Genomic DNA, 23,346 nt, shown 5'->3' with positions numbered 1-23,346 from the left:
AAAAAGTCATACACCCTGACCAAGTGGGATTCATCCAAGGGATGCAGGAATGGTTCAATATACTCAAATCAATAAATGTAATACACCATATTAATAGAGCCAAGGACAAAAAACCATATGATCATCTCAATAAATGCACTGTTTGACAAAATCCAACACACATTCATAATAAAAACTCTAAAAAAGTGGTATAGATGGTCTCTATCTCAATCTGATAAAAGCCATCCATGGAAAACCAACAGCCAATATCATACTAAGTGGTCAAAAAATAACATCCTTCACACTAAAATCAGGAAGAAGACAAGAATGTCCACTATCACTACTCCTGTTTAATATAGTTTCAGAAATATTAGCCACAGCAATTAGAAAAGAGAATAAAATAAAAGAAATAAAGATAGAAAATTAAGAAAAATTATCACTATTTGCCGGTGACATGATGCTCTATACAGAAGACCCCAAGGATAACACCAAAAGTCTTCTAGACTTAATAACCAGATTCAGTAAATAAGCTGGATACTAGCTCAACACACAAAAATCAATAGCATTTCTGTATACAAAATACAGACTCACTGAGAGAAATGGGGCAAATGACTTGTTTCACAATAGCATCCAAAAAATTGAAATACCTAGGAATCAACCTAATGAAAGAAATCAAAGACTTCTACCCTGAAAACTACAGCACTCTGAAAAAAAGAGATTGAATTTGATATGAGAAAAGGGAAAAACATCCCTTGCTCCTGGGTAGGAAGAACCAACATAGTGAAAATGGTCATATTTCCAAAATTGATATATAAATTAAATGCAATCCCAATTAAAATTTCAACAATATAATTCAGAGAATTTGAAAAAAGAATAAAAAAATTCATTTGGAACAAGAAGAGATCCACAATAGCAATATCAATTCTAGGCAATAAAGACAAGATAAGGGGTATCAAAATCCCCAACTGGAAACTATACTACAAAGCTACTGTGATAAAACGCATGGCATTGGCAAAGAAACAGACCTGAGGACCAGTGGAACAGGTTAGAAGATGCAGAAACAACTCCAGACACACTCAGACACCTCATCTTTGACAGAGGAGCCAAACACCTAACTGGAGTAAAGACAAACTCTTTAATAAATGGTGCTGGAAGAAATGGATTTCAACATGCCAAAGATTAAAACTAGACCTAGATTTCTCACCATACACTAAACTAAAATTGAAATTTATCAAAGATCTAAATATGAAAATAGAAATACCAAACAGACTGGAAGAGAAATTAGGTAGATCTCTTGAAGATATTGGCATAGGAAAATATTTCATGAACAAAACCTCAGTTGCACATAAACTAGCAAGGGCAATCAACAAATGGGATCTCTTCTTATTGAAAAGCTTGTGCACTGCAAAAGAATCCACCAACAGCAACCCACTATGTGGGAAAAAATTTTCACCAGCTGTTCCTCAGACAAAGGCCTACTATCTAGAATATATACAGAACTTTGAAAAATTGGACCTCCCAAATTAAAAGATCCAACGCAAAAATGGGCATCTGAAAAGAACAGACATTTCTCAGACCGAGGAGTGGAAATAGCAATTAAACATATGAAAAAATGTTCAACATCACTGGCAATTCGAGTGATGCAAATGAAAAGAATGCTGAGATTCCAGAAAGGATGACTGATATCATGAAATCAATGAATAACAAATGCTGGCAGCGGTGTGGGGAAAGAGGAACCCTACTCCACTGCTGGTGAGAGTGTAGACTGGTGCAACCAGTGTGGAAATCAATATGGAGATACCTCGGAGAATTAGGATTGGAAGTCCCATTTGATCCAGCTATCCCCCTTCTGGGTATCTTCCCCAAAGAATTAACAGAATCATACCACAGTGATATATGTGCACCCATGTTCATAGCAACACAGTTTGTAATAGATAAAACTTGGAAACAGCACTATTGCCCATCAATTAGAGACTGGATAAAGAAAATGTGTTTTTTTTAAATAAAATGGAATATTACTCTGCTATAAATAATGAGAAATTAGAGACTTTTATAGCTAAATGGATCCACATTGAGGACATACTCTTAACTGAAATAAATAGGACACTTGTGTAAATATCAAATAGTTTCTCTGGTGTGAGAACCTGAAAGTGTAAATAAGAACTAAAAGGTATAATAAATAATATAAAATAGGATGAAAAGGGCCAAAGGGGGATGGGAAGTAGGAGCAGTAAGGGAAAGGAAAAAGGGAATGGAATTAATATGAGAAAATAAAAAATGGAAACAATGTCTTTTTAAATAGGGAGTGGTGGAAGGATTGAATGGAGGTTAGGGTAATGGGGAAAAAAAGAACCAAGATATATTATGTGAAAGTACAAATTTCCAATGATGAATGACATTATATTGTATACTTAAAGTATACCAATTAATTAAAAAATAGTAGAAGTTATTTGTAGAATTATGTAATTATTAAAGGAATAAATGAAAGAAGTTAAAAATAATTTTCCCTTTATTTCTGCTCACATCAGAGTAAATATTGTTAGTATTCTTTTAAGAAGACTATATGTATCATCACTTGATAACCTTTTTTTAGAGTGTACAGTGTGTCCTTGGTTATATACTATTTCTGGGAAAAGAAATTCTTACAATTTGACATACCAAGATGTTTTCCTGGCTGAAGGATCAAAAGAATGAATGTTCCTTAAAATTCATGAAAGTTTGTCATATGATTTAAGGGCAAAACCAGAGTGAATGTCAATAGAGGCCAGAGATACAGTATTCTAAGTAACAATTCAGTTGAAGTTTAGATGCTATAAAACAGCAGAATATTCCTTTTTTTTTTTTTTTTAGTACTGGGGATTGAACTCGGGACCTTGCATGTGTGAGGTAGGCAGCATCACCAGTGAGCTAAATCCCAGGCCCCCAAATCTTCCTTGTTTTGTACACTTAGTCTTTGAAATCAATTTGATAAGAGAGAGGACAGGACAGGCAAGACAAGGCCATCCAGTATAGAGTGAGGCAATCTGTCCCTGTGCACAGTAAAATAAACAAGAACATCTGAAGCATATGAGCTCTGGGATGAGTTAATCTAGCAATACAAAGAGACAAAATTGACCACTAAACAACTTTGCCATATTTAATTATATTTCCAAATGTAGAGAAGAACATATTTTGGTAACTGTTTCCTAATGAGTACAGATTTTCTTTCCAATATAAATGTGGAAAATAGGCCAGACCCACCAAACTGGACTTGCTGGAAACTTAAGGGGCACAGGCAGCCCTTCTGCAGAATCAGTTGCTGCCTGGCATCTGAATGCCTGGTAGAAAGTTCCATCTCTGTCTCAGGTGAAGAGGACATGGCCAATACAGGCAGGTCTGTGCATGCCCTACTGAGGTCCTGAGTCACACACAAGCCGAATCAGCCTGCTGCAGACAGGCAGGTCTGTGCACACCCTACTGAGGTCCTGAGTTGCACAGAGGATGCGGAATCACCCCGCTGCAGACAGGCAGCCACCTGGCTCCACACTACAAAGATGCAGAGGACACCAGATCACCAGATCAAGGTACAGAGTCCCACTGCTCCCGGTCAAGAGGTAGGGGCTTCTGAGCTGCCATCTCACTGCTCCTGGCCCAGAGGAAGGGGCTTCCTGGCCACCATCCCTCCAGCTGCTCCCAGCCCACAGGAAAGGGCTTTTGGGTCACCATCACTACTGCTGCTCCCAGCCCCTATCCCAACTCTCCTGGCTCAGAGGAGGTAAACCCTGCAGGTGCTAACAGCCCCTGCACCAGCCAAAATGAGAAAACACATAAATAAGTCTCAAAACAAGACTTCCACATCACCTACAGTAACCCCAAAGGGAAATAAGATGGAACACTCTGATACTCAAAAACCTGGACCCACTGAAATGGCAACAAAAGGGAATCTGGAAAAATGAAATCAGAAATAATTTCTCAGATAACAGGAGAAATTGTGCCCCTAGAGCAAGACATGATTAATAAATCTAGAGAGGAGCTCAGGAACATAATGGAAGCCCAACATAAGAAACAAGTGGAATCCATAAAACAGATGCAAATAGATTTCCAGGACATGAAAAACTCCATTGAAAGTCTACACAGCAGAATGAGCCAATGTGGGGAGAGAATTTCAGATATAGAAGGTAAGACTGCAATTAGTGACCAGGAAAAGAAAAATTGCTTCAAAATTATAAGGGAACATGAGAAATCAATCCAGCAGCTGTTAGATGATGCAAAGAAGAATAACATAAGACTGATTGGAGTCAATGAAGAAACAGGACAGAGTGGAGATGACATAAAAAATCTCTACACAGAAATAATGGCAGAAAACTTCCCAAGCAGGGGAAAAGAACTTGACATACAGATAGGTGAGGCATATAGGACTCGAAACAGCCTTGATCAAAAAAGAATCTACACATAGGCATATAATTGTTAAGATGCCAGAAACACAACAGAAGAACAAAGTTCTCCAAGCAGTGAGAGAAAAGAAACAAATCGCATACAAAGGAAAGCCCATCAGAATGACAGCAGACTTCTTAACACAAACCATCAAGGCAAGAAGAGCTTGGAGTGACATATTCCAAGCCCTCAAAGAAAACAGCCTCCAACCCAGATGGATGTACCCTGCAAAATTATCTTTCAAAATTGATTGAGAAATAAGATACTTTCATGATAAAGAGCACCTTAGGAACTTCGTGAATACCAAACCAGCACTCCAAAGAATTTTACACAATATCCTAGGAACAGATATTGAGGATCACAATCCCAGGAAACAAAGCAGAATGAACCCATCTGGCAGGACAAGAAATTAAATGTAAAGGGGGAGTACCCAACAAAAAGAAAAAGTCATGGCAATGAAAAGTCAATATGTTTCAGTTATAACTATCAATGTTAATGGTCTCAATTCACCAACCAAAAGAAATAGACTGGCAGAATGGGTCAAGAAGCAACATCCAACAATATGCTGCATACAAGAAACACACTTAATTCAAAAGCAAACTCATAGACTGAAAGTTAAAGGGTGGGAAACAATACTGCATGTGACAGGAACCTGAAAAAAAGCAGGAGTAGCTAACCTCTTGGCAGATCAAGTAGATTTCAAATCAACACTGATTAAGAGAGATGAAGAAGGACACTACATCCTTGTAAAGGGAAGAATCCAAGAGGAAGAGATGACAATCATAAATATCTATGCACCAAACACTGGTGCACCCAACTATATAAAACAAATACTAACGGACATGAAAAGTCATATATGCACTAATACAATTGTAGTGTGAGACCTCAACACCCCACTGTCACAAAGAGATAGATCAACTAGACTAAAAATAAGTAATGAAATACTAGAACTCAATCGAACTCTTGAACAAATGAACTTAACAGATGTTTACAGAGTCTTCCACCCCACAAAACCAGAATATACATTCTTCTCAGCTGCACATGGGTCATTCTCAAAAATAGACCACATACTCACACATAGAACATGTTTAAGTAAGTGCAAAGGAATTGAAGTTATCCCCTGTATATTATCAGATCATAGTGCGATGAAATTGGAGATCCAAAGCAAAAGAAACTCAAAAATTTTCATAAACATGTGGAAACTGAACAACACACTTCTGAATCACCAATGGGTCACAGAGGAAATTAAAGAAGAAATCAGACAGTTCCTTCAATTAAATGACAATGACAATACAACATATCAGAATCTATGGGACACAATGAAAGCAGTCTTACGAGGGAAATTCATAGCAGTGAATATGTATATTAGGAAAACAGAATGAGCCCAATTAAACAACCTGATACTGAACCTCAAGTTTCTAGAAAAAGAAGAGCAGGACAACTCCAAAGCTCATACAAGGGAGGAAATTATAAAGATCAGAGGAGAAATCAATGCAATGGAGACTAAGAGAATGATACAAAAAATCAATGAAACCAAGAGTTGGCTCTTCGAAAGAATCAACAAAATTGACAAACCTTTAGCCAACCTTATCAGAAAAAAGAAAGAAAAGGCCCAAATCCATGCAATTAGGAATGAAAAGGGTGAAATTACAACAGACCCAGCAGAAATCCAGAGGATCATCAATACCTACTTCCAGAATGCATATGCCAATAAGATGGACAACAGAGAAGAAAAGGACAGATTCCTAGATACATATGAATTATCAAAGTTGAACGAAGAAGACCCAAAAATTCTGAACAACCCAATATCAACCAATGAAATTGAAAATGTAATTAAAAACTCTTCAACTAAGAAAATTCCAGGTCCTGATGACTTCACTGCTGAATTCTACAAGACATTTAGAGCGAATTGCTGCCACTACTGTTGAAACTCTTCAATGAAATTGAAAGGGAAGCAATATTCCCAAATTCATCCCTGGAAGCAAGCATCATCATGATCCCCAAAGCAGAGAAAGACCCAACTAAAAAGGAGAACTATAGGCCAATCTCGATAATGAACATAAATACAAAAATCCTTAATATGATACTGGTAAACAGAATGCAGAAGATCATCAAGAAGATCATACACCCTGATCAAGTGGAATTCATCCCAGGGATGCAGGGATGGTTCAATATATGCAAATCAATCAATGTAATACACTATATTAATAGAGCCAAGGACAAAAACCATATAATCATCTCCATAGATTCAGAAAGATCCTTTGACAAAATCCAACTTGCATTTATGATAAAAACCCTACAAAAAATTGGAATAGATGGTCTCTACCTCAAACTGACAGAAGCCATCTATGAAAAACCAACAGCCAATATCATCCTAAATGGTCAAAAACTGAAATCCTTCACACTCAATCAGGAACAAGACAAGGATGTCCACTATCACCACTCTTGTTCAATATAGTTCTGGAAACTTTAGCCATGGCAATTACACAAGAGAAAGAAATAAAAGGAATAAAGATAGGAAATGAAGAAGTCAAATGGTCATTATTTGCACATGACATGATACTCTATATAGAAGACCCCAAGAACTCCACCAAAAGTCTTCTAGACTTAATAACCAAATTCAGTCAAGTAGCTGGTTACAAGGTCAACACACAAAAATCAATAGCTTTCCTCTACACCAATGACAGACTCACTGAGAGAGAAATAGGGCAAATAATTCCTTTCACAATAGCATCCAAAAAACTGAAATACCTAGGAATCATCCTAATGAAAGAAATCATAGACCTCTTCTCTGAAAATTATGGCACTCTGAAAAGAGAGATTGAAGATGATATCAGAAAATGCAAAGACATCCCCTGCCCCTGGGTAGGAAGGATTAGTATAGTGAAAATGGCCATACTTCCAAAACTGCTGTATAGATTTAATGCAATTCCAATTGAGATCCCAGCAGCCTACTTCATGGACCTTGAGAAAACAATCCAAACATTCATTTGGAACAAGAAGAGACCCAGAATAGCAAAAGCAATTCTAGGTAACAGAGACATGGCAGGAAGTAACACAATCCCCAACCTGCAACTATACTACAAAGCTATTGTGATTAAAACAGCATGGCACTGGCAAAGAAACAGACTTGAGGACCAGTGAACCAGATTAGAAGATGCAGAAACAACGTCAGACACACTCAGCCATCTCATCTTTGATAAAGGAGCCAAACACCCTCACTGGAGGAAAAATAGTCTCTTTAATATATGGTTCTGGAAAAATTGGGCTTCAACTTGCCAAAGATTCAAACTAGACCTGTATCTCTCACCATGCACTAAACTAAAATCAAAATGGATTAAAAATCTAAATATTAAAATAGAAACTCTGAACCAGTTGGAACAGAGTTTAGGTAGAACCCATGAAGACATTGGTGTAGGAAAAGATTTTATGAACAAAAGCTCAGTTGCCCATGAACTAGCACAAACAATCAACAAATGGAATCTCTTCTTATTAAAAGGCTTCTTCACAACAAGAGAAACCACCAGTAGTGTGAAGAGACAACACACAATGTGGGAAAAATTCTTCACCTCCTCTTCCTCAGACAAAGGTCTACCATCTCGAATCTATAAAGAACTTAAAAAGATCAGACCTCCCAAATTTAAAGACCCAATCCAAAAATAGGCATCTGAAATGAACAGACATTTCTCAGACAAAGAAGTAGAAATAGCAAATAAATACATGAAAAAATGTTCAACATCACTGGTCATTTGAGAGATGCAAATGAAAGCAATGCTGAGATTCCACTTCACTCCAGAAAGAATGGCTGCTATCATGCAATCAACCAATAACAAATGCTGGCGGGGCTGTGGGGAAAGAGAAACCCTGCTCCACTGCTGGTGGGAGTGTAGACTGGTGCAACCACTGTGGAAATCAGTATGGAGATACCTCAAAGAACTAGGACTGGAAGTCCCATTTGACCCCGCTATTCCACTGCTGGGGATCTTCCCCAAAGAATTAAAAGAATCATACCACAGTGATATATGTGCACCCATGTTCATAGCAGCACAGTTTGTAATAGTTAAAACTTGGAAACAGCCCAAATGCCCATCAACTGGAGACTGGATAAAAAAAATGTGGTTTTTTAATAAAATGGAGTACTACTCAGCCATAAAAAATGAGAAATTAGAGACATTTATAGCTAAGTGGCTGCACTTTGAGGCGATACTCAGATGTGAAAGAAATAGGACACACATGTATAAATACCGAATAGTTTCTCTAGTGTGAGAAACTGAAAGTGTAAATAAGGAGTAAAACATATAATAAGTAACGTGAAATAGGAAGAAAAGGAGCAAAGGGAAAGGAAGTGGGAGATGCAGAGGAAAGGAAAGAAGGGAATGGAATTAATATGAGAAAATGGAAAAAGAGGACCAAAATCTTTGTAAATAGGGAGGACTGGAGGGGTTGAAGGCAGGGCTTGGCAAGGGTGAAAAATAAGAACCAAGAGAGACTATGTAAAGGTACAAATTTCCAATGATGAATTTCATTATATTTTATACCTAAAATGTATCAATGATTAGAATGAATAATCGAAAATGCAAAATAAGAAGAAAAGGTCCAAAGGGTAGTGGTAGTGATAGGTGCAGGGGAAAGGAAAGAAGGGAAAGGAAAAATGCTGAGAAATGGAAAAAATGGAAACAAAGTCTTTGTATATAGGGGAGGGTGGAGTGGGTGAAAGGAGAGCTAGGTATGGGGAAAAAAAAGAACCAAGATGCATCATGTAAAGGTACAAGTTCCCAAAGAGAAATGTAATTGTGTTGTATACCCAATATGTACCAATAAAATAATTTAAGAAAAAAAATAAATAAATGTGGAAAATTAGAGAATAGAATGCTCATATATTGTTTTGCCTTTTATATTATTAATTACAGGAAAAGGGTGAGGAGAGAATAAAATGAACTTTCACATTTTTCTCTGATGTTATATCATCCTTCTCTTTTCATATTTCTTCTTTAATGAACATAGGATATTGAAAAAGCATACAGGAAAAAGGAAACAGATCATTTTAAAGTGGCTATAACAAAAACTCCCTTGTACTTTTGCCCCAATATTGAATTTAACCCAACAATCCACAGCAAACAATACTGTGTACAAGGAAGTTTAGTATATTTTTTGTTGGTAGTGGGAATAATTCAAGTTAAAATAAAATGTATATTTAAAAAACCTTCACAATCAGAAACCTTGCCATTTAAGAATATTATAAAATAATATCACACAATTTGGGCTTTAATCAAAATCAAAGGGAACTTAAATTGATTTTTCACTATTACAGTATCCGTAACATAATCGTTTTGTTTGTTAATCAGCATACTGCCTAATTTTCAGGATTATTTAAAGGAATAAACATAAAAGTACAGACAAATAGCTAACATGAATCAATTGAATGGTATCTATTATTACAGATTACAGGCCTTTACTGAAATAATGCATAAAATATTAATGTGTCTACTATCTGGCTATGGGTCAGAAATTCCCAAGACATAATCTACATAGTATCAAGAAATATACTACTGCTGATTCTTTGTCACATTTGTAATATCAGTTAAAATACATAGGAATTTGGGAAGAGATGCTTGGAACAGAGCAGGATGGAAATAGATTAGGAAACATAAAACCTGCACTTGACATTTAAGTTCCTGAAGTCTAGAAAATTGCAGTGGTTCACTCTGTTCCACATATTTTAATGTCTTTTTACCTAATGTTGGTGGTTTTGAGAATTGATGGTGTTTTAGCTGCATATTAACTGCAATTAAGAATAAAATGCAAATGTAATGTTCTTTGTCATTTCTATTGCCCACAATATAAGAACCTTAAAATAAAGTTGGATGCCAGAATCTGTGGAATACTTAAGAACAAATTCGCAAGCTGCAAATCCTTTTAAGGTTGTGTTCGGCCATAATAACTGTTTCATTCCATGTTTCCTCTCAAAATTACATAAGGGAATTTTGTCTCACTGTATTTCTGTTTTCTTTCCTGCAAAATATAAATAACAATAATTCTCATATTTGTCCAAGAAAGCTTTTGCAAATTTTATTTTTGAAATGAGAATTAAAGATGAAAACAAAGCCATGAAAATAAACCTCTCAGTGTTTTTGTCCCATAAAATATACAAAAAAATCACTTTTTTGAATGAGGGAACCAGCCAAAATTTGAAACAGGCTATAGAGCAGTTTAACATTTCTTGGTTTTACTTTTTATTTTGTTATTTCATACAAGTACTAGACAAACTCCTGAGCTCTTTTTTCATGGTGCTGTCTCCTTGTAATCTAATAACATAAGTGAGATAAATGAGGAAGATAGGAAAGGTAAGGAAAATCAAGGTGTATATTTTGGTTTCGACCATTGTAAACATGGGTATATTTAAAGGTCTCATGATGTTTTAAATCTATTTGCAAAAATGTAGTATAAGTTAGTATGAATAGCATGAGCCTTAGTTTAAAACAGTATTGAATTAGCTTCCCTCCCACTGAGAAAATGGGCAAAATTATTTATTATCTTTGATGCTTTCAGAATGCATTCAATAAATTATAACTTTTTAAAAACATTTGCTTCTAAATTTACCACTTATGGGTAACTGGATATTTAAACCAACACCAAAGCAAAGATATTCCACATATGAACTGATGCTAGTCAGCTATTATAAAAGGTTTCCAGCAAGAAACAATACTCAAATATAAGAGAAATTTTATGTGAATATATGTGTTAAATAACCCTTATCTTGTGAGTTATACAGTAGCTGTCCCCAAATCAAAGAAAAGAGACTGATATGAAGTGCATGGCCAATAAGAGTATGTGAGTAGCATGGCACCTCCTTGTTTGTAGGACTGGCTTTGATCTTCCTGGTGTTTATGCATAGGCAGTTTTACTGTTGTTATTGGAAGTAATAGAGTGCATTCAATTAGTTTCTTAAGATATTTTCCCACATTCTTAGCAACCTTAATGAAAATTACACTGAAATCTCACAAGAAACCTAGTTCTAATGAAGTATCTAGCACCTGGAAGTTTGAAAATTGGAGAAAAGTTTCAGTTAAAACTTTAAATTTTTGAGTTTTGCCCTTCACTAGAATTCTTTAAGATTATCAAAGCCAGGTCAGAGTAGTACTCAAGTTTAACAAGTTGCAAATGTAGCAATCTCTTTGACTTTGCTAAAATTTGAAATATCACTGGGATGGATCAACACTATTTATAATCAATCGGTGTTTTGAATTGGTCCTTTGTTAACCTAAATCACTTTTGCTGACCAGAATCTCTGAATACTACCATATAGGTTGTGCACTTCACAACTCACTGAGATATCATTCACATAGACTTAATGGGAATATTGACCCTCTGTTGTGCAGTATTGCTAGTACTAATGATGATATTCACAGAGCCTATAATGCAATTTAAAATTTGACATCTTTTATTGGTATGTTTACAAATGATATACTTTTTTATTTAGATCTTTACATTATTAGTTTCAGAAAAATTAATGTCAAGCCTGGTGGAACATGTTACTTTCTCTCCCTAGACATTACTTGGAGTATTTTAAAAATATTGACTTGAAATATGATCATAGTAAGGAAGATTTCAGCATTCCAGAGATTTAACATATGGACAGTCCTGGTGGAATATTTTCAGCATATATAGTTTGGCTTTAAGTTTGTTCTCAAAAAGTTTCATAAGCTTATGAGTTGAATTGGATAGTTTTCTAGACTCTTATTTGAAGCATGTCTCCCTATGGACATGTTTCTTTAAAACCACCCTTACATAGACATGTAGGTCTGCATTACAGAAGTCCTTGATTAAAGACATATATTCCAATATCTACAGATGAGCATTAAAGAGAAGATAGTATCAGATGGAAAAGGGAAGACCCTAAAATGTAGAAGAGAAAAAAAGGCTGACAATCTGGACAAAATGTGATTATTGCAATATAATTAATCTAGTTCATTCATTTATTCTCTTGCCAAAGTTTCACTGAGGACATGATATGCACAAGATACTATGAAAGAGAAAGACACACGCTGAGTGATCTTCAATCACTGAGTCACTCAATGTTATGTAGTAAGTACACCAATCCTTGAGTAAGATAATTTAATTTTGAATCTAGTAATTTCCATATGTATAATATTAAAAAATTACTTAAGTTCTCTGATCCTCAATTTTCTTGAGTATAAGATGGAAATCAATAAGAAATTGCATCACAAATTTGTGGTGAGGGTTAAGTGATGCAATTGACATGAAACAGTAAGTTCACTCCCTGTCATGCAGGTCTCAATTAAAAAAAATAGTCACATTTATTTGGTTTACAGTGCCAAAAGTTGTTAAGAATTGTTATAACAAATAAGTTAAGAATATGAACTCTACATTTAGAATAGCTTTGAACTTTATCTCTACAAGTTCCTACTATGTGATCCTGGAGAAACAAAATTTTTCTTTTTGCTTCAGTTGCCATCTTATCTGGTCATTGTGAGAATTAAGTGGACTGATGCTTTCAAAGTGCCTTAAAAATCACCTTTCTAATTGTATGCACTTACTCACTTGTAGTTATTATTAAAGATTGTACTATTGTTGCCTCCTTTAGTGGGTTAAATAGTGTCTCCTAAAAAATAAACCTGGAGCTTAAGTGATATCTCCCTTATACCTGTGAATATGATCTTTTTTTGGAAATAAGGTCATTGTACATTAAGGATCTCAAGGTGAGATTACTGTAGATTTAGGTTAGATGCTAAATTTAATGACTAGTATCCTTATAAGAGAAAAGAAAAGAAGACTTGAGACTCAAAGATACAGGAGAAATGGACCGAGGCAGAAATTAGAGTTGTGCTACCACAAAGTAATCTCTGGAACCAGTAAAAGCTGGAATAGGCTAGGAAGATTCCTCTCCTGGAGCCATTGGAGAGACTGTAGCCTACTGACACCATGATTTATGATTTTTGGTCTCCAGAACTGTGAGAGAATAAATTTCTTTTGTTCAAAGACATCGTGTTTGTGGCAAATTTGTTGCAGCAACCCCAGGAATCTAATAGACATCCCATTACTTATTTTTTTTTTGTTACCAAAAAATACACAAAGAACATTGCCTTCTAGTTTAAGACAGCTACCTTTAAATCACAAAAAATGACAAACATTTCACTATCATTTTATATTTTTCAAGCTTGAACATTTGTCTATATTTTACTTTCATCTTTATAGGAACATTTGAAAAGCTATTTTGCTACACAAATATACCTAAGAATTTTGGTTCTTCTATTTGTAAATATTTAATATATAATAGATATTTATTGAGTACCTACTATGTGTTAGACATTGCACAGGAAACAAGAATGTAGTCTTTGCAGTAAAGCTCATAATCTAGCAGTTTGATTGAATGGTACTTTAGCAATCCAGTAGATAAAGATGGACTTTGGAACTGTTTATATTAAAGTCTTCCCTAAATCCCATGGGATTTTGTGAATCTTGTTGAAAGACACCATTACTGTATTTCTTTTCAGAGTTTTTTTAGGTATTTTCCAACCATCTGTAATTTTTTACAGTCTACTTATTGCCTGAGGTTTTGGAATTTCCAGGTTAGTCTACTCCATTCCTTATGCAGAAATGCATCTATACTATTTCTGTCAAATGACGCCGTTTGAAAATTTCTAGCAACAGAAACTTATCGTATGTGAGTCAACTACATTCATTGTTAACAACTATTATGAAGTCGTTTCATATATTGTTGTGTAATCTAACTCCTCTTAGCTTACACTCACTGATCAGAGATCTACATTATGGACAAATAATGAATAATCAGTCCCTACACAGTAGACCCTTAACACTTATAATATACCTTTTCTGATCTGAGCTGTATGTATCTAGGTCTGCCAACTTCTACTTATTTGAGATTATGTCAGATTCTGAATATTCCTGGACATATTCTATTGATCAAGATCTCATTTTTCCATTTTCCTCATAAAATCTGATGGGTATAATTGACTGTGATTCTCTGATGATGAAAAGTCCAGCATCTGTACATATGAAAATGCACATGAACTAATACAGCCTATTTGTAGGCACTTATATATTTTTTTGTGGTAGCCACATTAGTGCAGGTAGCACATGTGAGGCTGTGAGGCCACTCACTCTCCATCTACCTGAATTTATGCAACACCGCAGGGATCATCCTACCTCCTAATCCTAAGAGAAGCAGAAATAGTCCTGCTTCATACTCCTAAGAAAAGCAGAAATAAAAATAACAAATACCCATGGAATCTCTAAAGCCCCAGGCAATAGCACATGTGTGTAGGTTGACCTACAGAAAGATTTTCCCTGCTCACACTTTAGTTTTATGCATAAGTACAACATGTCAAGAAAGTAATGGAAAAAGAGTGAATTGTGGGAGAGTTATGCATACTGGCTGCCTCTGAGGTGACTCAATACACTGTCAATATTTTCTGTCAAAAATATCCAGAGAGATCTCATGAGAGGCACCTGGGTGGGGTGCACATCTTTAAATCCAAAAGCTTGATTTATTTCATTCTTCTTCCCACCCCACCCCTCTCTAGCACTATTTTTCCTGTTCATGCCATCTTTTTTATTCTGAAGGCATAAATCTACACACCTTGAACACACTTTTACTGTTAATTTCAATAAGTTTAGCTACATTTTCTTTTACCACGGGTATATTTTTGCAATTCTTTGCTTGAAAAATAAAAAAAATCTAGAACCTTTCTCATGGACTTAACACATGCGGTAGCAACATCATCCTATTGGCTCATATTGTGCTTAAATTCCAATAACAATTCCATTTTTTTCTTTCATAAACATTGCTTACAAGTTGTGTTAGTCAGTGCTAACTAGAGAACAGGTTTAATGTAAGAAATACATATGCTTTATATGAGTATTTTCAAGATAGGCTTGCAGTGGCCACACACAGTCAGAGTAAGGATTGAAAGATTGCAAAATTCCGATGTGTGTACTGCAGATCTGAAGGATCCAACTAAAGGACTGGTGTGCACTGTAGTTTCTCCTGCAGTCAGTATCAGGAGGATGAAGAATCTGCAATGTAAGGCTGAAGGGTAAGTTCTGGAAAGCTGAAGGGTCTGTGCTGGAAATCTGAAAAGTGTTCTGGAAGCCAGAAGATGACATCCAAATTAAAGACAATGACTGTAGCTCCTCTGAAGAAAGAGAATTGAGCTATCTCTTCTTTGTTTCCCATTTATTCTGTTCAGGTGACAAGCCTGTTGTTTGGTGCCACTCATATCTAGGGTTGGTTTTCTTTCTTCAGCATCCCTTCAACCCCACCTACAACTATGCTGATCCAATTTAGTTGGGCATTTTTTCTCAATTTGACACAATCAGTTAACTACCACAACCCATACCTCATCAACTTGACAACCATACACATTTCCTTAAAACATCCTTACTCTCCAGATACAAAGATAAGTTCATAATTATGCCTAAAATGTTAGAATTATCATGTATACAAATGGGAATGCACTAATTTCCACCCTAGAATAGAAGACAAGTTTTCTTTCAGTGATGCTTATTTGCAATATTTCTTAACGTAAATATCACAACAAAGGTTAAATAATAATTGACAAATAATATTAATTCTATCAAAATTATATTACATAGGAAATATATTAGAAGAGAACTATTACAATTATAATCCTCATTTCTGTAACTGATGAAGGGGTCATAGCTGTTATTTGGAACTACTTTCTTCTACTGCCCATTCTGTATACCCTTGGCATTCAGAAAACACCTCAGCAAGTCTAGGAATTTTTTCTTGTTGCAGTGAACCATACTATCACTCCTGGATCTGGGTCATTTGTCATCCTGCTTAGATTGGGCTGTTTTAATTTCCCATTGACCTTAGTAACAGGGCATGGTAATACTACAAGGCAGCCTGAGGATCTCCTGCACTTCAAACATACTCTTCCTTTACTTCATTATCAAGTAATAGTACAATTCTACTTTGATAGTCTGGGTTAGTAATCCCTGCCAACAGTGTAACACCCTTTTTACCTTGTTTACTCGGAGATATAAGAAGACCAAAATGATCAGGGGTAAGTCTGAGTTTTCAGTTTTATGGAATTATTGTTGTGCTCCCTTGTAAAAGCCTTCCTCCCTTCTGAAATTAAGATTTCTAGGGAGCAAAGCATAAGGTTGTGGAAATAAGAAGCAAACATTTTGCTAGTGGGTCATTATGAGTAATGGTCAGTGGTACAATTTCCACTTGCACTCCATGATTCCTTGACCTATGAATCCTAGCTATGGAATACATAGCATCATATAATGGATGCTGATTCAAAACCTATACAGTCATTTGAAGAACCTTACCCCAGCCATGGAAATTCTTGCCACCTACCTGCTGTTGTAATTGCATCTTCAAAAAACCATTCTACCTTTTTATCAATCCAGCTGATTCTAGATGGTGAAGAACATGGTAAACCAGTGAATTCCATGAGCATGAGCCCACTGTCTCTCTTCTATGACTGTAAAATGTGTTCCTTGGTCAGAAGCAATGCTGTATGGAATTCCATGTTGGTGTATAAGGCATTCTGTAGGACCATCAATGGTAGTTTTGGTGGAAGCATTGCATGTAAGGAAAGAAATCCATACCCAGAATGTGTCTATGCCATTAAAGAGAAAGCACTGTCCTTTCCATGATGAAACCAGTCCAACATAATTATCCTGCCACCAGGACACATGCTGATCACCCTGGGAATAGTGCCATCCTAATGACTCAGTGGAGATCTCTGCTGCTAGTATTAGGCATTCAGCTGTGACTGTAACTACATTAGCCTTGTTGTGTAGGAGTTCATGTGGCTGAGTTCATGTGGCGGAGTCCATACAAAACCTTCATTCCTGCCACCATGGTCACTCTGTTCATAAGTCCATTGGGTAATGAGAAGAGTGGCTGGAGAAAAAGATTGACTGCTATCTATAGGACAGGTCATCCTATCTACTTGATCCTAAAAGTCCTCTTCTGCCGAGGTCACTTTGAGACACAAATATTTTTACATCCCTTTCTAATATGGAAATGTCTATCCATAATCGATTCTCCAAGCATCTTTTTTCCAGTCATGTTCCTTTCAAGCTTCTCACCATCTAGCCAGACCATGAATGAATATACATTCATATATCTGGCCAATTTTTTCCTTCCAGACAAAATGTACTACGAAGTGTACTGCCTGAAGTTCTGCCAAGTGTGAAGATTTCCCTTCACCACTGCTCTCCAGGGATGTCCTGAAAGCACCTATAATGCTGCAGCTATCCACTTGTGGGTGGTGTCTTCAAAATGTACAGACACATGTGTAAAACTGGCCCTAGCCTTTTTGTGACAGCTGTTCATAAGTTACACCCCATGAGTCCACAGGTGCATCCTTGGAGACAAAAAACAATATAACATTACTAGTAGCCATAAGTATCTGGGAAACATGCTTATGTAATTTACTTGTACCCTCTGGAACTCCTCTGGCTCAATCATATATAGACAATTTCCATTTAGTATGGACTGCTGCTGTGTATGTCCAAACTTATAACTCAGTGAATCAGAGTATATCCATGTCATGATAGGTAACTTGGAGGATCACCTGGTAACCTGGTGTCCCATGTTCAAGAATGTAGTTTCCACTAAGAAAAAGTAGCAGGCCAAAAGTTGTTTTTTAAAGGGAATGTAGTAGTCTGCAGATGATAGAAGATCCTTCTTCCAAATCCTATGGGTTTCTGTGTCAATTCACCAATGAAGGCCTTGTAACGACCCAAACAGTATTCCTACCTGTCACTGACACTTCAAGGATGATGGACTTCCTGGATCACATGACCAAGTGGAAGAGCAGCTGGCACAGCAGACTAGACATATTGCAAAGCCTGTTCTTGTTATCAGTCCCACTTAAAACAAGCAACTTTTGGGGTCACACTTTAATCCATTTAGGCTGGATTAAAACACAACTGAGACCCTTTGTTGTCTTTGCTACATTGTGCATGTCATGTTTCTCTTCTGCGATACCTGTTCCCCATGCTGGTTTTGAAGCCAGCCAATTATGGACTGAAACCTCTATGAACTGTTTCTACCAAAATTTTTCCAGCTAAATCTTAAATATGCAGGAGTTGCCTCTTTAAAAATGGCTACTCCAAGGAGCAGAGCCTCACCCACCACCAAGAAGGAGAGCCATCAAAGCTGCCCCAGCACCGAGGAGGAGAGCCTGGGCCAAGAGGGTGCCAGCAGTGTACACAGCACTCCCCACCCCGCACCCTGTTGAAATGAGAAGACATGTAAACAAGTCTCAAAACCAAACTTCCAGATCACCTAAAGCAACCCCAAAGAGAAATGAGATGCAACTATCTGATACTGAACCACCTGGACACCCTGAACTGTCAATGAAAGAGGATTTGGAAAAAATGAAATCGGAAATAATTTCTCAGGTAACATGATTAATAAATCAAGAGAGGACACAGACAAAAAAAATAGAGGAGCTGAGGAACATGATGGAATTCTAACATAGGAAATAAATGGAATCCATAAAATAGATGCAAACAGATTTAAAGGAGATTAAAAACTCCACTGAAAGTTTACATAGCAGAATTAGCCAAAGTGAGGAGAGAATTTCAGATATAGAAGACAAGATTGCAATGAGTGACCAGGAAAAGAAAAATTTCTTTAAAATACTAAGGGACCATGAGAAATCAATCCAGCAGTTGCTAGACTATGCAAAGAAGAATAATATCAGACTGATCACAGTCAATGAAGAAACAGCAGAGAGTGCAGATGACATAAAAAAATAACATTCACACAAGTGGTGGCAGAAAACTTGCTAAGCAGGGGAAAAGAATTTGACATATAGACAAGTGAGGCACATAGGACTCCAACTAGCCTTGATCAGGAAAAAAAAAATCTACACATAGGCATATAATTGTTAAGATTCCAGAAACCCAACAGAAGAACAAAATTCTATAAGCAGTTAGAGAAAAGAAACAAATCACATACAAAGGAAAGCCCATCAGAATCACAACAGACATCTCAATGCATACCCTCAAGGCATGAAGGGCTTGGAGTGACATATTTCAAACCCCAAAGGAAAACACACTCCAACCCAGATTGATGTACCCTGCAAAACTATAAAGCAGCACAACAGGAAATTTTAGACAACATCCTGGGAAAAGACAAAGAGGATCACAACCCCAGGAAGCACAGCACAATGAATCCATCAGGAAGAGAATAAATTAAATGTAAAGAAGGAGAATCTAACAAAAAGAAAAGTCATGACAAGGATAAACCATTATATATCAGTTATAACCATCAATGTTAATGTTCTCAATTCACCAATCAAAGAAATAGACTGGCAGAATGGGTCAAGAAGCAAGATCCAACAATATGCTGCATAAAAGAAGCATACTTAGTTCAAAAAGAAACTCATAGACTGAAAGGTGAAGGGTGGAAAACAATACTCCATGTGACAGGAACCTGAAAAAAGCAGGAGTAGCTATCCTCTTTGCAGATCAAGTGGACTTCAAACCCACACTAGTTAAGAGAGACAAAGAAGGCCACTACATCCTTGTAAAGGGAACAATCCAAGAGGAAGAGATGACAATCATTAATACATATGCACCAAACACTAGTGCGCCCAACTATAAAAAACAAATAGTAAAAGACATGAAAAATCAAATAAGCACTAATACAAGAGTAGTGGGGGACCTCAATACCACACTGTCACAAATAGATAAATCAACTAGACAACAAATAAGCAAAGAAATACTAGAAGTCAATCAAACTCTTGAACAAATGAACTTAACAGAAGTTTACAGAGTGTTCCACACTACAAAATCAGAATACACATTCCTTTCAGCTGAAGACAAGTCATTCTCCAAAATGACCACATACTTGTTCATAGAACATATTTAAGTAAGTGCAAAGGAATTGAAGTTATTGCCTGTATATTATCAGACCATTGTGCAATGAAATTGGAGATCAGTAGCAAAAGAAACTGCAAGAATTTCATAAAAACATGGAAAGTGAATAACACACTTCTGAATAACCAACGGGTCACAAATGAAATTAAAGAAGAAATCAGACAGTTCCTACAATTAAATGACAATGACAGTACAACATATTGGAATCTGTGGGAAACAGTGAAAACAGTCTTACAAGGGAAATTCATAGCAGTGAACACTCATATTAGGAAAACAGAGCAAGCCCAATTAAACAACCTGATACAGAACCTCAAGCTTCAAGAAAAAGAAGAGCAGGACAAACCCAAAACTAATACAAGGGAGGAAATTATAAAGATCAAAGCAGAAATCAGGGCAATGGAGACTAAGAGAATGATGCAAAAAAATCAATGAAGTCAAGAGTTGCTTCTTTGAAAGAATAAACAAAATTGACAAACCTTTAGTCAACCTTGTCAGAAAAAGGAAAGAAAAGGCCCAAATCCATGCAATTAGGAATGAAAAGGGTGAAATTACAACAGATCCAGCAGAAATCCAGATGGTCATCAATACCTACTTCCAGAACCTATACCCGAATAAGATGGAAAACACAAAAGAAATGGACAGACTCCTAAATATGTATGAATTACCAAAGTTGCATGAAGAAGACCTAAAAATTCTAAACAACCCAATATCAATCAATGAAATTGAAAATGCAATTAAAAACTTACCAACTAAGAAAAGCCCAGGTCCTAATGGCTTCACTGCTGAATTCTACAAGACACTTAGAGAGGAACTGCTGCCGCTACTGTTTAAACTCTTCAGGGAAATTGAAAGTGAAGCACTACTCGCAAATTCATCCCAGGAAGCAAGCATCACCTTGATCCCCAAATCAGAGAAAGACCCAACCAAAAAAGAGAACTATAGGCCAATCTCACTAATGAACATAGTTGAAAAAATCCTTAATAAGATACTGGCTTATAGAATGCAGAAGATCATCAAGAAGATCATACACCCTGACCAAATGGGATTCATCCCATGGATGCAGGGATGGTTCAACATTCACAAATCAATGTAATACACTATATCAATAGAGCCAAGGACAAAAACCATATGGTCATCTCAATAGATTCAAAAAAAGCCTTTGAAAAAAATCCAACACGCATTTATGATAAAAACCTACAATATGTCAGAATAGACGGTCTCTACCTCAACCTGATAAATGCCATCTGTGAAAAACCAACAGCCAATATCATATTAAATGATCAAAAACTAAAATCCTTCACTCTAAAATCAGAAACAAGAGAAAGATGTCCACTATCACCCCTCTTTTTCAATATAGTTTTGGAAACATTAGCCACAGCAATTAGAAAAGAGAAAGAAATAAAATGAATAAAGATAGGAAATGAAGAAGTCAAATTGTCATTATTTGCACAGAACATGACACTCTATATACAGAAGAAGCCAAGAACTCCAAAAATCTTCTAGATTTAATAACTAAATTCAGTAAAGTAGCTAGATACAAGGTCAACACACAAAAATCAATAGCTTTCTTCTACACGAATAACAGACTCACTGAGAGAGAAAAAAGTCAAACAATTCCTTTCACAGTAGCATCCAAAAAACTGAAATACCGAAATACTTAGGAATCAACCTAACAAAAGAAATCAAAGACCTCTTCTCTGAAAACTAAAGCACTCTGAAAAGAGAGATTCAAGATGATATCAGAAAATGGAAAGACATCCCTTGCTCCAGGATAGGAAGGATCAACATAGTTAAAATGGCCATACTTCCAAAACTGCTATAAAGACTCAATGCAATCCTGATTGAAATTCCAGCATCATACTTCATGGAACTTGAGAAAACAATCCAAAAACTTCATTTAGAGCAAAAAGAGACCTAGAATAGCACGATAAATTCTAGGAAAAAGAGACATGACTGGGGGTATCACAACTCCCAGCTTAAAACTATACTATAAAACTACAGTGATAAAAACAGCATGGTATTGGCAATGATACACAACTGAGGACTAGTGGAATAGATTTGAAGATGCAGAAACAACTCCAGACACACTCTCTCACCTCATCTTTGACAAAGGAGCCAAACACCTTCACTGGAGGAAAGATAGCCTCTTTAATAAATGGTGCTAGAAAAGTTGGATTTCAACTTGCCAAAGATTAAAACTAGACCTATATCTCTCACCATGCACTAAACTAAAATTGAAATAGATCAAAGATCTGAATATTAAAACAGAAACTCTGAAATGGCTGGAACACTGGTTAAGTAGAACTCTTGAAGACATTGGTGTAGGAAGATTTTATGAACAAACTTCAGTTACCTGTGAACTAGCACGAGCTATCAATTAGTGGGATCTGTTCTTATTAAAAAAAAAAAAACAAAAAACTTCTGCACAGTAAGAGAAACCACCAACTATGTGGAGAGACAACCTACAATATGGGAAAAAATTTCACCTGCTGTTCCTCAGACAAGGGTCTACTATCTAGAATCTATAAAGAACTTTAAAAAATCAGATGTCCTCAATTTAAAGACCCAATCCAAAAATGGTCATCTGAAATGTACAGACATTTCTCAGACAACAGCAAATAAAAATACAAAAAAATATTCACCATCACTGATCATTCGAGAGATGCAAATAAAAGCAATGCTGAGACCACACATCACCCCAGCAAGAATAGCTTCTATCATGAAATCAACCAATAATAAATGTTGGGGGGCTGTGGGGAAAGAGGAACCCTGCTCCACTGCTGGTGGGAGTACCGACTGGTGCAACCACTGTGGAAATCAACATGGAGATACCTCAATAAACTAGGACTAGAAGTCCCATTTGACCCAGCTATTCCCCTGCTGGAGATCTTCCCCAAAGAATTAAAAGAATCATACCACTGTGATGTATGTACACCCATGTTCGTAGCAGCACAATTTATAATAGCTAAAACTTGGAAGCAGCCCAATTGCCCATCAACTGGATACTGGATAAGGAAAATGTGTGTGTTTTTTTAA

The sequence above is a fragment of the Heterocephalus glaber genome, unplaced genomic scaffold, assembly GCF_053883595.1.
Source record: "Heterocephalus glaber isolate CG9 unplaced genomic scaffold, H.glaber_assembly_v1.0 deba00001613, whole genome shotgun sequence".
NCBI classification, from domain to species: Eukaryota; Metazoa; Chordata; class Mammalia; order Rodentia; family Bathyergidae; genus Heterocephalus; species Heterocephalus glaber.
The sequence above is the reverse complement of the archived record's forward strand: the minus strand, read 5'-3'. Positions refer to the sequence as shown.